Source organism: Macaca mulatta, chromosome 14 (assembly GCF_049350105.2).
Source record: "Macaca mulatta isolate MMU2019108-1 chromosome 14, T2T-MMU8v2.0, whole genome shotgun sequence".
NCBI classification, from domain to species: Eukaryota; Metazoa; Chordata; class Mammalia; order Primates; family Cercopithecidae; genus Macaca; species Macaca mulatta.
In genome coordinates, this window is record NC_133419.1 from 88,615,111 (window position 1) to 88,629,128 (window position 14,018).

General features: G+C 38.5%; 1 protein-coding gene across 1 annotated transcript in view; it reads right to left on the reverse strand.

Annotated features, from left to right (window-relative positions):
- RAB38 (RAB38, member RAS oncogene family) overlaps positions 1 to 14,018 on the reverse strand; it is a 62,699-nt gene that overhangs the window by 16,883 nt on the left and 31,798 nt on the right. The window lies entirely within an intron of this gene.

The following is a 14,018-nucleotide window of genomic DNA, read 5'->3' on the forward strand; positions in this document are numbered from 1 at the left end:
AATAGTAAAAACTAAAAATGTATTATAAGAAAAGGACAGTTAAAGATAGGGGATATTATGAATATCCTTATAATATGGTATTGTTCAGTTATTAAAAATTATATTTATAAATAGTTCACTATATAAATCCTTATAGTACATTTTTAATGTACTTAATTATATCATATTGTGTGCAATATGATATTCATTGTCAAGTATGACAATGTTAGCAGTGATTCATCTTGTGTAGGAATTTCTGTGTGATTTTTTTTCCATTATTAATTTCCATTTTTCCTAAACAAAACAAATTTATTTTCTCTACTTTGGCATTTCAATTTTTACCCTGGCTATCAATATGCAGTATCTCCTTTTCCTTTTTAACAGAATGCTGATTTTTGCATAGGTAGCTAAAATTTTATTTCCCTGGCTTCCTTGTGCTAATTGCAGTTATGACTAATGAAATGTAAACAAAGTCTACTAAGTGGGGTTTCCGATAAAACTATCAATTTCTGAACTTTAATCTATGGCCATACCACTTTGAACGTGCTTGATCTCATCTGATTTCTAAACTTAAAAAGAGGGGCAGGCAGAGTTAGTTGTTACATGCCTTTTACTCTTAACCTTTCCAGGTTATTTAATCCTGCCTAGAAACTAATACGACAGGCAGAATTCTAATTCTAATGTCCCAAGATAGTATGGCATAGTCAGTCCCTTGATGAGGCTACCTTCCATAAGATTTCATTGTAGCAAACTAGAGACAGATTCTCTTTCTAATCTTGAAGAAGTAAGCTGCCATGCTGTAAAAAGGCCACATGGTTAAGAACTCAGATCAGCCTCTAGGAGCTGAGAGCAACACCCAGGCAACAGCCAGCAAGAAAACAGAAACCTTAGTCCTACAACCACAAGGAACTGAGTTCTGCCAACAACCTGAATGAGCATGGAAGAGGATCCCAAGGTTTAGATGAGAACATAGCTATGGCCAGCATCTTGGTTTTAGCATGATGAGAATCTGAGTAGAGGACTCAACCAACCTGTGCTAGGACTACTGACCCATGGAAACTGTGAAATCATAAATGTGTGTTATTTTAAGCTGCCAAGTTTATGGAACTGTATTACACTGGAAAAGAAAACAGAAACAAATACCCTCATCTTATAACAATGAGGGAGAAAGTCATGTGCTGAGGCTGGTGATCCAGGAAGTTGAGCCCTTTATGATGTCCTTGAACTGCAGCTCCAGTCCTGGGTACATACCTCAAAACTTGTTTCATGTTATAAATGAGCTCTTCTTTGGTTAAGTCACTCTTTTTAGGGTCTCTTTCAAATGTAGATGAACACAACTCTAACTGAAATAGATGTTTTACCTTTGTTTTTTTTTGTTTTTTTTTTTTTTTTGAGACAGAGTTTCACTCTCGTTGGCCAGGCTGGAGTGCAATGGCGCAATCTCGGCTCACCACAACCTCTGCATCCCAGGTTCAAGCGTTTCTCCTGCCTCAGCCTCACAAGTAGCTGGGATTACAGGCATGCGCCACCATGCCTGGCTAATTTTTTGTATTTTTAGTACAGATGGGGTTTCTCCATATTGGTCAGACTGGTCTTGAACTCCCAACCTCAGGTGATCCGCCTGCCTTGCCTCCCAAAGTGCTGGGATTACAGGCATGTGCCACTACACCCAGGCTAGATGTTTTACTTTCAAGGGTAAAAATAATAGATTAAAAATGAAATTGGAATTGTAGATTGAAACCACAGAATAATATTTAATAGATATTAATAATAAAATTCTACATGTGCATTCAAGTCAATAGTTTAAATGCACAAGATTTCATTTGACAGCATATTATTTAGAAAAATAAGGGATTTTTAGTTGACCATACATACAACATGTCTCTAACAGTTTGATACAGCTGTTGAAAATAAATTAATGTAGTGAACTACTACATACAATAGAAATATTGTGGCCCAGGAAAGGTAGCTTAGAGTCCCATTATCCCATGCTCTGTTCAGTCTATATCTAGTATATTGTCAACAGATCTGACCACTCCACTTAAACTGGCATACGGACAGATTACAGTGTCCAAGTAAGACAACCAGAATGGTAAGGGTTCCCAAAGCCAATTCACTTGAACAACAGCAGGACGTCTTAATAAACAAGTCTTACCAAAGAGTGAAAAGTCATTCTGTGCCGGGAATTTATGAGAGCCAAATAAGAAAATAAATGTTAGAAACTTTCAAAATTTGAAAGTTTTATACGAATGTTATATATTAACGTTTTGAACATTCTTGGCAAGCAACAAAAGCTGACTTTCAATCTAGATTATGAACTCATTTACAAAGTTTCTGAATATTTTGGCCCTTTTGTAGACCTAAAATTTAGGCTTGCTACTATGCTCTTTAAGTCAGATTTAAAAATCTCTAACTACTATAAAATCTGGTCAAAGTTTGCTCCTATTACACCCTAGACACCTCTGACCCATGCTAGACCTCCCAGTGACTTAAAAGAAAATACACTGTTGACAGAATAGAGGGGGATAATCATTTAATAACCTTATTTTCCTACTTTAACTTTTAGACCCACCAACTAGCAGAAACACAGTAAGTGAATGTAAGTTTTGATTATTTAAAGAGAGAACCAATGATGTATAATCTGACTTTTTTCTTGTCCAAAATCTTCCCAGTTTACTACTCAGAAGAATAGCATAGAGAAAAAAAGTGAAAAGTCCGGCTACTCAAAAGTAATCTTATTAGGGCTGTCTACTGAGGAGAGTCCACTGAGTTCTAGTCTTGGCTATTCTGAAAAACACCTACACTACCTCTATTACTTCCCCTCTCTGGGGCCTCATTTCTTCATCTAAATGTAGGAATGCCAAGATATTAGTCCTTAGTCCTTTTCTCTTTTCTATCTATATTCGTTCTCAAGGTAATCTCATTCCCAAGGGATCTTTATGTATTACCTATATATTCACAACAACCAAACATATCTGCAGCCTGGACTTTTATCCTGAACTGCAGAATCATACATAACTACTTACTTTACATCTGCTCTTACATGTATAGTAATCTTTTAGACTTTAACATACAAAAAAATGAATCTTGATATCTCTTCCCATTGATCCCTCTGTATCTCATGACCCCATTCAAAAACTGCCAACTCTATTATTATTATTTATTTTTGAGATAGAGTCTTGCTCTGTCACCTAGGCTGAAGTACAGTGGCACAATCTAGGCTCACTGCAACCTCCCCCTCCTGGGTTCAAGCGATTCTTGTGACTCAGCCTCCTGAATAGCAGGGATTACAGGTGTCTGCTACCATGCCTGGTTAATTTTTTCTATTTTTAGTAGAAATGGGGTTTCTCCATGTTGGCCAGGCTGGTTGCAAACTCCTGACCTTAAGTGATCCCCTCACCTCGGCTTCCCAAAGTGCTGGGATTACAGGTGTGAGCCACCTCACCTGGCCGCCAATTCTGTTCTTACAGTTGCTTAGGCCAAAAACTGTTTAGATATCCTTAAGTCCTCCCTTTCTGTCATTACCTTTACTTAAATTGCAAATAAATCCTGTGTCTGATGAACATTCATAAATACAATGTAGAATTTGAGTATTTCTCACTATTCTTTCTTAGATATTGCAATAGCATCCCAGCTGATCTCCTGCTTCCAACCTTTCTCACTATAATTCAGGTTCAACAAAACCACTGCAATGATCCTTTAGATGAAATCATATTACATCTCTGATCAAACCCAATGGCTTCTTGCACAGAAAATTCTCTCTCACAGAAAAATCCAAAGTTCTTACAATTATCTAAAAACTCAACAGAACGACATCACCTCTCTGACCTCATCTCTATCACTCTGCTCACTCTGCTCCATCTTCACTGGTTGCCTTGCTGTTCCAAAAATACAGCTGTCAGTTCCTGCCAGAGTGCCTCTGCTCATGCTATACCCACTTCCTCAATCATTTTCTTTCCGTGAATTTATATGGCTCAATAGTGCTCATCTTTCAAATATTTAACTTAAAAAACAACAACAACAACAACAAAAAAAACACCCTCTTGTGTGTTTTTGTTTTTCCCTCTGTGACCAGGGAAGGTTTCATCCTTTAGACATCCGCGCCTGTCTAAAACTGCTTTCTTCTCTTTGTACTCCTCCCTATATCCCACATTTTACATATGCCACACAAGCTCCCCTGCGTTCATGTTCTGCTTAGCACTTATCTCCACCTGACAAACTATATATTATGCTTATTTCCATTTTATAACCTGTCTTTACTCACTATAATGCAAGTTCCAAGGTGAGAGGGATTTTATCTATTTTGTCCACTGGTATAGCCCTAATGCCTAAAATAGTACCTGTAACATAGAGGTGCTCAATGATTACTTGAAGAATAAATGAATAAATAAAACCATAAAATAAGTACTTAGACCACAGGTTAATTTAAAGTGTTCGCCAAATCTAATATTCTTGTGTTTCCATGCAAATGGTAGAAGAAGATATATTATGCTACTTTGGGGGTTAAATATGGGTTTCAACTACTGTGGTAATGCTAGATCTCTTTTGACTCTGATAGTTTGCATTTACTGCTCATGACTATGCTTCTTTGCAAAAATCTGAAACACAGAAACTAAACTTATAACCAGATGACACAGAAGATGATAACAGTCTTCCAAAGAAACTCTTCCTTTTTAAAGAGACTCATTCAGGAAGAGCAACCAGAACGAGCCTTTTGGGATGGTATTTAAAAATGGGATTTACAACATAATGTTTCAGAAACATATAGTATCCTGGCATCTCAATGCTGTCATTCCTCTTTCATTTTGAGAACCCCAGGAGAAATGAAAGCTAAATAATTTGCCTTCCAGCTAATCAACAATTTTTCTTACACTAGAAAATTCAAAGTGACCAGGAATTTCCAGAGCAAGCTTTGACAAGCAAAATTATTCTCAGAAAGTGACTCCACTTCATTTAGTTCAAGGAATGGATTTACAAATCTTAAACATTCATCATTGGCTTTTCTACATTATCCCTAGGGCTATTTCATCACTATAGGATATCTCTGGACACCCCAGGCTAATCCAGCCTTTGAGCACTCCCCTAGCATGTTAGGTCCACAGACAGGCTACAGAGGAGTTGCTGCTGCTCCTCACTTTTGTTTAATGGGATATTGATTTTCCCCCAATCTCAGCAGGCCTTCTCAAGAAATCAATACCTCGGTAGCAGTGAAGTAGATGGTGATGAAACAGAAGGCCTTGGGAGGGTAGGACTGTCATCCACAAATCTAAGGGTGCTTCAAATGTGGCAAACAAGACACATCAAAGGCGGCAAAGGACCACAAAACAAAGGTCAGACAAAATCAATACTAAAAAAGCAAAGTAACAGAGAAGGAGAGGGCAAACATATCTTAGTAACATAACCCTTTCTAAAACAAGGAAGCCACTCTGCCCAGGGTTGAAGATCAAGAAAGTTAACATTGGTTCTGACAGAAGAGACAGTGCCTTTGTCTACTGGTTTTCTTTTAGAAGTAGAAAGCTGGAAAGAATGAGAACATGAGCATCAGCATTCAAAGGATTTGCACATTTTTAGAAATCTAAAAGTAATAGAGAAGTAATAATAGGTTTAACAGGGTGAGATAGCATGGTCTAAAGGGTGTGTAGAGGGAGATATGGAAAATAGTAGGACTAATTAATTACCTCAAAATCCAAGAACCTCAACACTTACTTAGTAATTGTAGTTGAAATCAGGGAGACTGGTTGAAAGTCCAAATGGGGACATCAACCCTGTCCCTTCTCCATTCTTCCATATAGGATACCAGGAGTCAGACATTTACACCACAAGTCAAATTCTGGTGTATCTTCTGAACAAACTAAAGAAAGGAGACTTGAAACTCAAGAGATACCAACTAGCATGCCCCTGTAGGTGGTATGGAGATGGAAAAAATAATCAACTAAAAGTGTGCAAATATGGCAGCAATATATACGTCTTCCCTCTACTAAGAACTCTGACATCTTCACCCTTAGTGCGAAAGAAGAGTTTTTCTATAGAGAAAAGACCTTCAACAACTGACATGCAGTCCCCAGTGAAAACCAACCTAAAGCAAAACCCACAAATCAACAATCACCATAGCCACTATTCAACAAGCCTTAGACACACAGAGCTCAGTATCTGCTTCTGATGGTCTTGCTCTCAAAATTTTTAAAGGGGACCATCAACATAAAATAGAAAAACAAAAGTGGACTGAAAAAATAATTCTAATGAAACAGACAATGCAAAAATCAGAAAAAACTGCAGAAAAATCAGTATCTTCACCAATATAATCAACTATTACATTCTTAAGATAGAATTTTTGAAAAAGAATAATCAGGATAAGATTGAGTTATTTAAAATTAAAATTATGATTGCTGAAATTAAAAAGTATAATAAAAGACTGGAAAATTGCAGCAAACTAGTAAACAGAATAAAACAAAAATAGCTAAAGTGCTGAAAATATGTGAAAAAATCATAGGCTCGTAGACTTATTAGTTCGGCTTACACCAAACTAGGAGTTTCATAAGTAAAGAACACAGAAAAAAAGGGAAAAAAATTATCAAAGAAATAACAGTTTTCAGAACATGAGTCTGTAAGTTGAAACAGCTTACAAAGGGCCCAGAACAATAAATGAACAAAGGTTTATATAGAGCACAGGATTGTGGACTTTAGATTACCAGGGGTAAAGACATGATTCTAATAACTACCAGACAAAAGAAAATAGCTTATGCACAAAGCTTTAAGAATGAGAATGGTATGAGACTTCTGAAGAGTTATGCTAAATGCTATATTACAATGAAGTAGTGCCTTCAAGTTATAAGGGAAAATCATTTTAAACCAAGGAATCTACACCCATCTAGAGAGTTAAAATTGTGTGACAGTTAGAAAATACATATTTGAAGATATCAACTACCCAGAAATGTCATGCAGCTTTTCCTAAGCAGTAGCAGGAGGCTATGTTCCAGCAAAACAGGACAAATAATTGGAATCCAGGGAGCAGAATGTCAAAGCAAAGTCTCAGGATTACAGCCGTGTGCTGGCTCTACAGGGCATTCAAAATAAATTGCATGAGGAAAGGAGAGGATTCTGAGATGGAGATCTCCAAAACAGAACCAGTCTCAACAGAATAAATAATATAATGGACATTTTTTTAAACATTAAGGAATTAAGATTCATTGAAAATAAGCACAGCCAGCCAATTATGTGAGTGAATAATATTTTCATTTTTAATGATATAAACCACGATTTTTGTCATGATTCAACCAAAAGCAGTGATAGAATTTTGCTGAAAAGACGGGGGAGTGGGGGAAGTAGGTAAGAAAATTAAATTGTCATCTGGAAAAGCAAATTATTAATGAGTATGTAGAAATCTAGTAAATCAAGAAATAGCAATATACAACTATCATTTAGACACAGAGAAGTAAAAAAAAAAATATATATGGAAGGAGGGATTTGAATAGAGACAGTTGGGTTCTAATTTTGACTCTGCCACCTGCTAACCATGGGATATTGGGTAAATTGTTTAACTTCTTTAAGTCTCAGTTCCTTAATATATAATACGGGCATAGTAATAGCACCTATTGCATAAAGGTTTGTGAGAACTAAATGAAATAAATAAAGCACTTATCACAAGACCTGTTAAACATGGATTTTATAAATACAATTTTTATTATTATTCTTAATAAGATTCTTTGTGGTCTTGACAATTTTCTGATGACTGATAATGATAGGTTAACTCTGCAATAACAACACGTTCTTGATTAGATATCTTAGAAAAATGATGAGAAGCTTATTTTTGCTTTCTAAAAATGAAATATCCAGGAGTTCCTAAAGGTGGGTTCCTAATGCCACACTACACAGTATCCATTAAAAAGGAATTCTGGGTGCTTCTCTTCAGTCTTCCTTTGAGGCCTCTCTTACTCTTGGCAACCCAGATTAAACATCAAAGAAGCTGCATCACTCACAGGTGCAGGTAACAACTTTTTCTTCAGCTGCTCTCACTGCTCTTGTAAAAGCCATCAAATTAAGGCCGGGCGCGGTGGCTCAAGCCTGTAATCCCAGCACTTTGGGAGGCCGAGGCGGGCGGATCACAAGGTCAGGAAATCGAGACCACAGTGAAACCCCGTCTCTACTAAAAATACAAAAAATTAGCCGGGCGCGGTGGCGGGCGCCTGTAGTCCTAGCTACTCAGGAGGCTGAGGCAGGAGAATGGCGTGAACCGAGGAGGCGGAGCTTGCAGTGAGCCGAGATCGCGCCACTGCACTCCAGCCTGGGCAACAGCGTGAGACTCCGTCTCAAAAAAAAAAAAAAAAAAAGCCATCAAATTATCTGGAACTTCATACTATATTGTAATTATCTGTTTATTTGGGTGTCTTCCAGGAGTTGAACCTAATAGGAAACTGCGCCCTCTATTATCAGTGTCCCAGTGCTTAGTAAAGTACCTACTTGAGTATATAGTAGGTATTCAAAGAATACTTCGAGAATGAATAAATGAGTTAAATTCCAACACAATGCATCTTAATCAGGGTGCAAGTCAAAATCACCAAAGCAGTGTTTTCCAAAACATACATTCTAAGCCCCTCCAGACTTCTCTGAGAATACGGCCAAGGCATCTGCAATCTTAGCAAGCTCCTTACGTGTCCCTGATGCACCACTTTTACAAGAATCACTGTCATGGAATAGATAGAGTGCTTGACTGGATCTGAAGTCTAGGCCTGGTCTCATCAATGAAAATCACTGAAAATCCTCCCCATAATTCTGTTTCTTTCTTTAAAAGAGACAAATTTGACAGCCATTGCAGGTGGCTCAAATGACAGTAGCTAAAACACAAATGAGAGATACATGTAAAACAGGATTATAAGAATTTCAGTGAAGAAAATTGCTATATTCTGGTCCTGGAGTGTGAAGTAGGAATGACCTGTATAATTTGGTGCACAAGCTAATGTTAGATTCTTATGGAATGTTATGTGGCATTGCCAAGCAAAGAATTTGCAAATCTCAGTTGAGGGCCCAAGGCAAGGCATTGGGGGAGGGGGGCGGAGCCGGGGAGGGCACAGCTTCCCTCACCTTCATTTTTCTTGTTTACATCCCCATCCACACTGCAAGGCACTACAATATCCCGCTGTGCAGTTTCTGAAGAGCTTTCTGGATGAAAGGAGTTACATAATGTGGAATCCTCCTGGGAATTACAGCAGTAAATTAATTTTTCTGTTTCTACACAGTTACCTAAGGACATAAGTACCCTACATGGGCAGGGCCAAGAATAATAGAGTAAAACAATCTTTTGAAAGATTCCTTAAAAGGCAGTGCATCAAAATATTCTTTTCCATCCAATAAACGCTGACCAAGTGATCACTCTCTGCGTGCATGCCATTGCACTGGGTAATGACCAGGAGGATTCACAACGCAGTGCAGGGGCCAGCCCCATAAGGAAAGCATCTTAACATAGCATGTTAAGGTATAGGAGACACTGTAACAGCTGACAGTAGAGCCAAGTCCTGAAGGAAGAGTGAGAGACAGGTGCATAAAGCTAGGAAGCCTGGGGAAATACCAAGGCGTGATGGGGGACTTGATGCAGTTTAGCATAACCATGGAATAAATGGAAAGAGTAGAGATAGGCTTGGAGAAGCAGGAAAAAAAAAAAATCTCACTATTGGGGTCTTCTATGCTCAAGAATGAGGGGTTTCTAAAGAATGTGGGACCTGGTTATATCGTGTCCAGCTTGAGTGCCTGTGTGGATGTGGGGTCTCCAAACTGGATAATTATGTTTGCAGAAAAGCTGATGAATGCCGTTTCAGATATGTTGGGTTTGAGGAGTTATCTGAAAGATATCCAAGTACAGATCCAGAAGAATATGGAAGTCTGAAGTTTTAGAAACAAGTCCATGGCTAGAGATAGAGATCCAGGAGGAAAGATCCAGGCTCAAAGATAACACACCTTACTTTCTAGATGTTTTCTTCCTCCCACAGACTCATGGGAACAGGCCTACAAGGATTCTTTTTTTTCAGACAGAATCAAGGTGGACCTGACTCTGTCCCCACCCTCTAGAAAACAGCAGAACCAACTGTGCACAAGACATATTTTTTGATGACTGTTTAATTGTGGTTTCAGTGGGGAGTGATTTTGCCCCTCCAACCAGAGGACATTTGGCAATGTCTGGAGATACGTTTGATGATCACAACTGATTGGGGTGTTGGGTGCTACTGATGTTAAGTGGGTAGAGACAAGGAATGTTTCTAAATATTCTACCTTGCACAGCACACACATACTTCCCTCCCAGTCCCAGCTATGAATTATTTGGCCCAAAATGCAATAGTGCTGAGGCTGAAAAGCACTACGCCTTATATTAGGATTTGCCAAATTTTCTACAGTAAAGGCACTAATTGAATAAGAGTTGTTATTTAATTGGCATTTGTCTTTTAATAAAAATCAAGTAATGGTCGTCCTTTGACTTTTGGACATTACTAAGAAACTGTTGAATCTTTGAGTTCAGACTTCTACAGTCCATGAGAATTCTCAGCCAGCAGTGTTTATGCTAATGGACATGGTCTGACACACTGCGAAGCTTTGCCCTCTGTTTCCCCTCCACCTTATACTTCAGCCTCATTGAACTTCAGCATTGTCAGCACTTTCTGTTATTTCTCAACTCCATGCCTTTCACATGCTGTTTCCTCTGCCTAGAATACCTTTCTCCTTCCATCTCTGCCTTTGGAAATTCTGAAGATTTTCCAAGTCTGTGTTCCCCTCCTGCCTTCCTACCCTCATACATCATATGGCCTCTACAGGTTTCCTCAAGAGGTGTCCTCTCTCCAACCAATATGGCTGGTACTACCTAGGAGATAGATATATGCTAGGCCAGCTCATATAGTGCAGTTCAGCCCTCTCTTCTGATGGATGGTCCTTGCCTAGAGAGATGAGACCACAGTAGCGATAGCTCTCGGAGTGGCTACATCCTTCTGACCTCAGAAAAACAGGCCTTTCCTCAACTAGACTTAGCTCTAGGATCACAAGGAATGAATTCTGAATCTGAGAAAGACTGCTGAGAAGCATTGAAGCACTTTCGCAGATCATGGAAAATGTGGGCTTTGACCAGATAACTAGGGGTCAGAATCATGACACAAGGCTACATGGCTTTGAGCAAGTCCCTTAATCATGCCACGACTCCTTCTCTCCATGGAAAATACGGATAATGCCTCATTATTGTAAGAATTAGTGATAATAGCTGTGAAATGCCTGGAAGGTTCTTAGTATGCAATAAATGATTGCCCTCTCTACAAATAATACATGGGCACGAAAAAGTTGCATATATAATTTCAAGAGATTCTTGGAGCGTCCTGTGCACTGAAGCATGGATCCTCTTTTACAGTCAGCCCATGGTGTCATGAATTGTTTAAGTCCCTTTCCATAGGTATCTGTAGAAAAAATGTGTTGGAGTCAGGCAATTCCTGAAGAAAGAGTTAACAGTTAGCCAGAGCAAGAATTATTTGTTGGGGCAGGGTATCAGAATCAGGGATTCTAATTTGAGTTCTGAAGACTCCTTACTACTAAAGCCAGGGTATTTTTCTATGTTTCTTCTCTCACATCCAGAGCTGGACTTCGTTGGGCAAAATGAAATACAGAAAAAGAATGTCCACTGCATTATAATCCCATACAGTGTGGCCATCATGAACAAAAGCAGAAAAATGAGAAAAAGACAGGTTTCTGACAATGACTAGAATAAAAGTACATGTGAGAAAAGACCCTTCCTTATCCAACTCACCCAAAAATTCCATGTGAATTGCTCCATTGTGTCACATTTCTTGGAAGATGTACTTACACATCTGTATATCTGTCATTAGACTTTAAAATCCTAGAGATTAGGACCACATTTTACTCATTTATCTATCCCAGTCCCTGGTCTACCATGTATCAATTGCTTAATAAATAGTTATCATATAAGATCAGACTAGAAAAAGTTGTAAGGTAGTACAGTGTGGAGGATGGGTGGCTAAGCTGTTCTGTCAGCATATCTAGCTTGAAATCCTGACTCTTCCATACACCACTATGAGATCTTTCGCTAGTCACTCTCTAATTTAAACTTTAATTGCTTCCTCTGTGAACAGAAAAAGTAACAGTACTTACCATACAAGATTATTTCAAGGATAAGCTAAAATGCATGTAAGCCACTAGCACAGTGCTTGACTTGGGAGGCCGAGGCGGGCGGATCACAAGGTCAGGAGATCGAGACCATCCTGGCTAACACTGTGAAACCCCGTCTCTACTAAAAATGCAAAAAATTAGCCGGGCGAGGCGGCGGGCGCCTGTAGTCCCAGCTACTCGGGAGGCTGAGGCAGGAGAATGGCGTGAACCCGGGAGGCGGAGCTTGCAGTGAGCCGAGATCGCGCCACTGCACTCCAGCCTGGGCGACTAAGCGAGACTCTGTCTCAAAAAAAAAAAAAAAAAAGAGAAGCTATTCTCATTTTGAGGCATCGGTGATAAACTTTGAAGCATAAAAGGTCAGATGGTAAATAATTGGAGCTTTGCAGGCTATAAGGTCTCTGTTACAACTGTTTAATTTTGTAGTTGTAACATAAATGCAGCCATTGATAACATGTAAACCAATGAGCACAGCTGAGTTCCAACAAAACTTTATTTACAGGGCAGGCCATATTTGGCCCACAGGCCATAGTTTGCTAATGCATGTTCTAAGGTGTCTAAATTTAAATCATTAAGAAGTAGAACCTACAGAAGATTCTTGAACTAGGCAGTGACAAAATCAAAGTCATCCCTTGAGCAGGTTAAGTTTTTAATAGCATGCAAAACACTACAGTGAGCAAAGTCTGGAGTCAGGTTATTATGATTGTCCAAACATGAAACAGGAAAGATCTGAGCTCTAAGTAATGAAAATATGAACCATATAGGATAGAATGACATATGCAACACCTTGCCTTATACAAACCAAACGATGGTTATAGTCTCTGATCGTTCATTTCTATTCTCCTATTATACAGTATCTTAGTCACAGTTGGACCTCAGACTGTCTAGTAAATTACAAGCATTGATGTAGGGAACCTCTAGAGAATTGATTAGCTAAAGATAAAATATTATTATTAATTTATATTGATCCTTAAATAGATAACTAGCTTGAATTTGAGACTCATATACACTTCAACTATTCCCAACTTCAGAAAACAATTTTCATTCTTCATGTAAGGCGTTAATAATCTGTCAGAAGTGATGACTCAAACAGTTGTACTACAGACTGGTGGACATTATGTGAAATCACTATTAAACACAGCCATCATTTCCTGCATATTATGATTCTAAGTGATTCTAAGTTTTCTCCGGTTTTAGATTTCAAATCAGGCCCTTCCTTTTATGTCCCTAAGTATAACCAGCTCAAGTCAGTTCAGCTAAAAATACAGGGTTAAATGTGCTGTGACAAATTAAGTCAGTGGAGGTATATCTTATAACTTCATCTACATTATTTGGAGATGGATGCCTACAACCTACAACTGGTGTAATCTAGGTCATCTGCCTGTGCCTAGCTGCAAAGGAAGCAAAAGAAGAAAGTTTTATGAGTTCTTCTTGGCGAGGTGAGCTTCCTACAGCTGGAAATTCCCCAAAGATAGCAAATGTATTTAACAGTTGTTAGAAAGCCAAACAACATGAGAAATATCCACTACACCGTGAAACATCCATTCCTCTCCCTAAGAGAAACTAATACCATCTTATAGAGAACAGTATTAGATATATTCTTTTTCTCAGCAGCATACACGTTAACATTTTTATTTTTAGCTTCAAATAAAAGGCAAAAATTGAGTATAATTTAACATAAGCTTCTTCCAAGTGCACCTGTTGCTCTTAGAACATTTTGGGAGAGAGGGTGGGTCCAAAAAGTCACTATAAATAGCATAGAAAGAACCAAAGATATCTGTTAGGAGTAGGACTGGTGTAGGGGGAGCAAGAACTGGAGGCACTGGAGGTTCTTTCTATGAATTTGACTTTTGTCCCCACTATTGCATAGGTACAACTTGCTCCATTCTTTC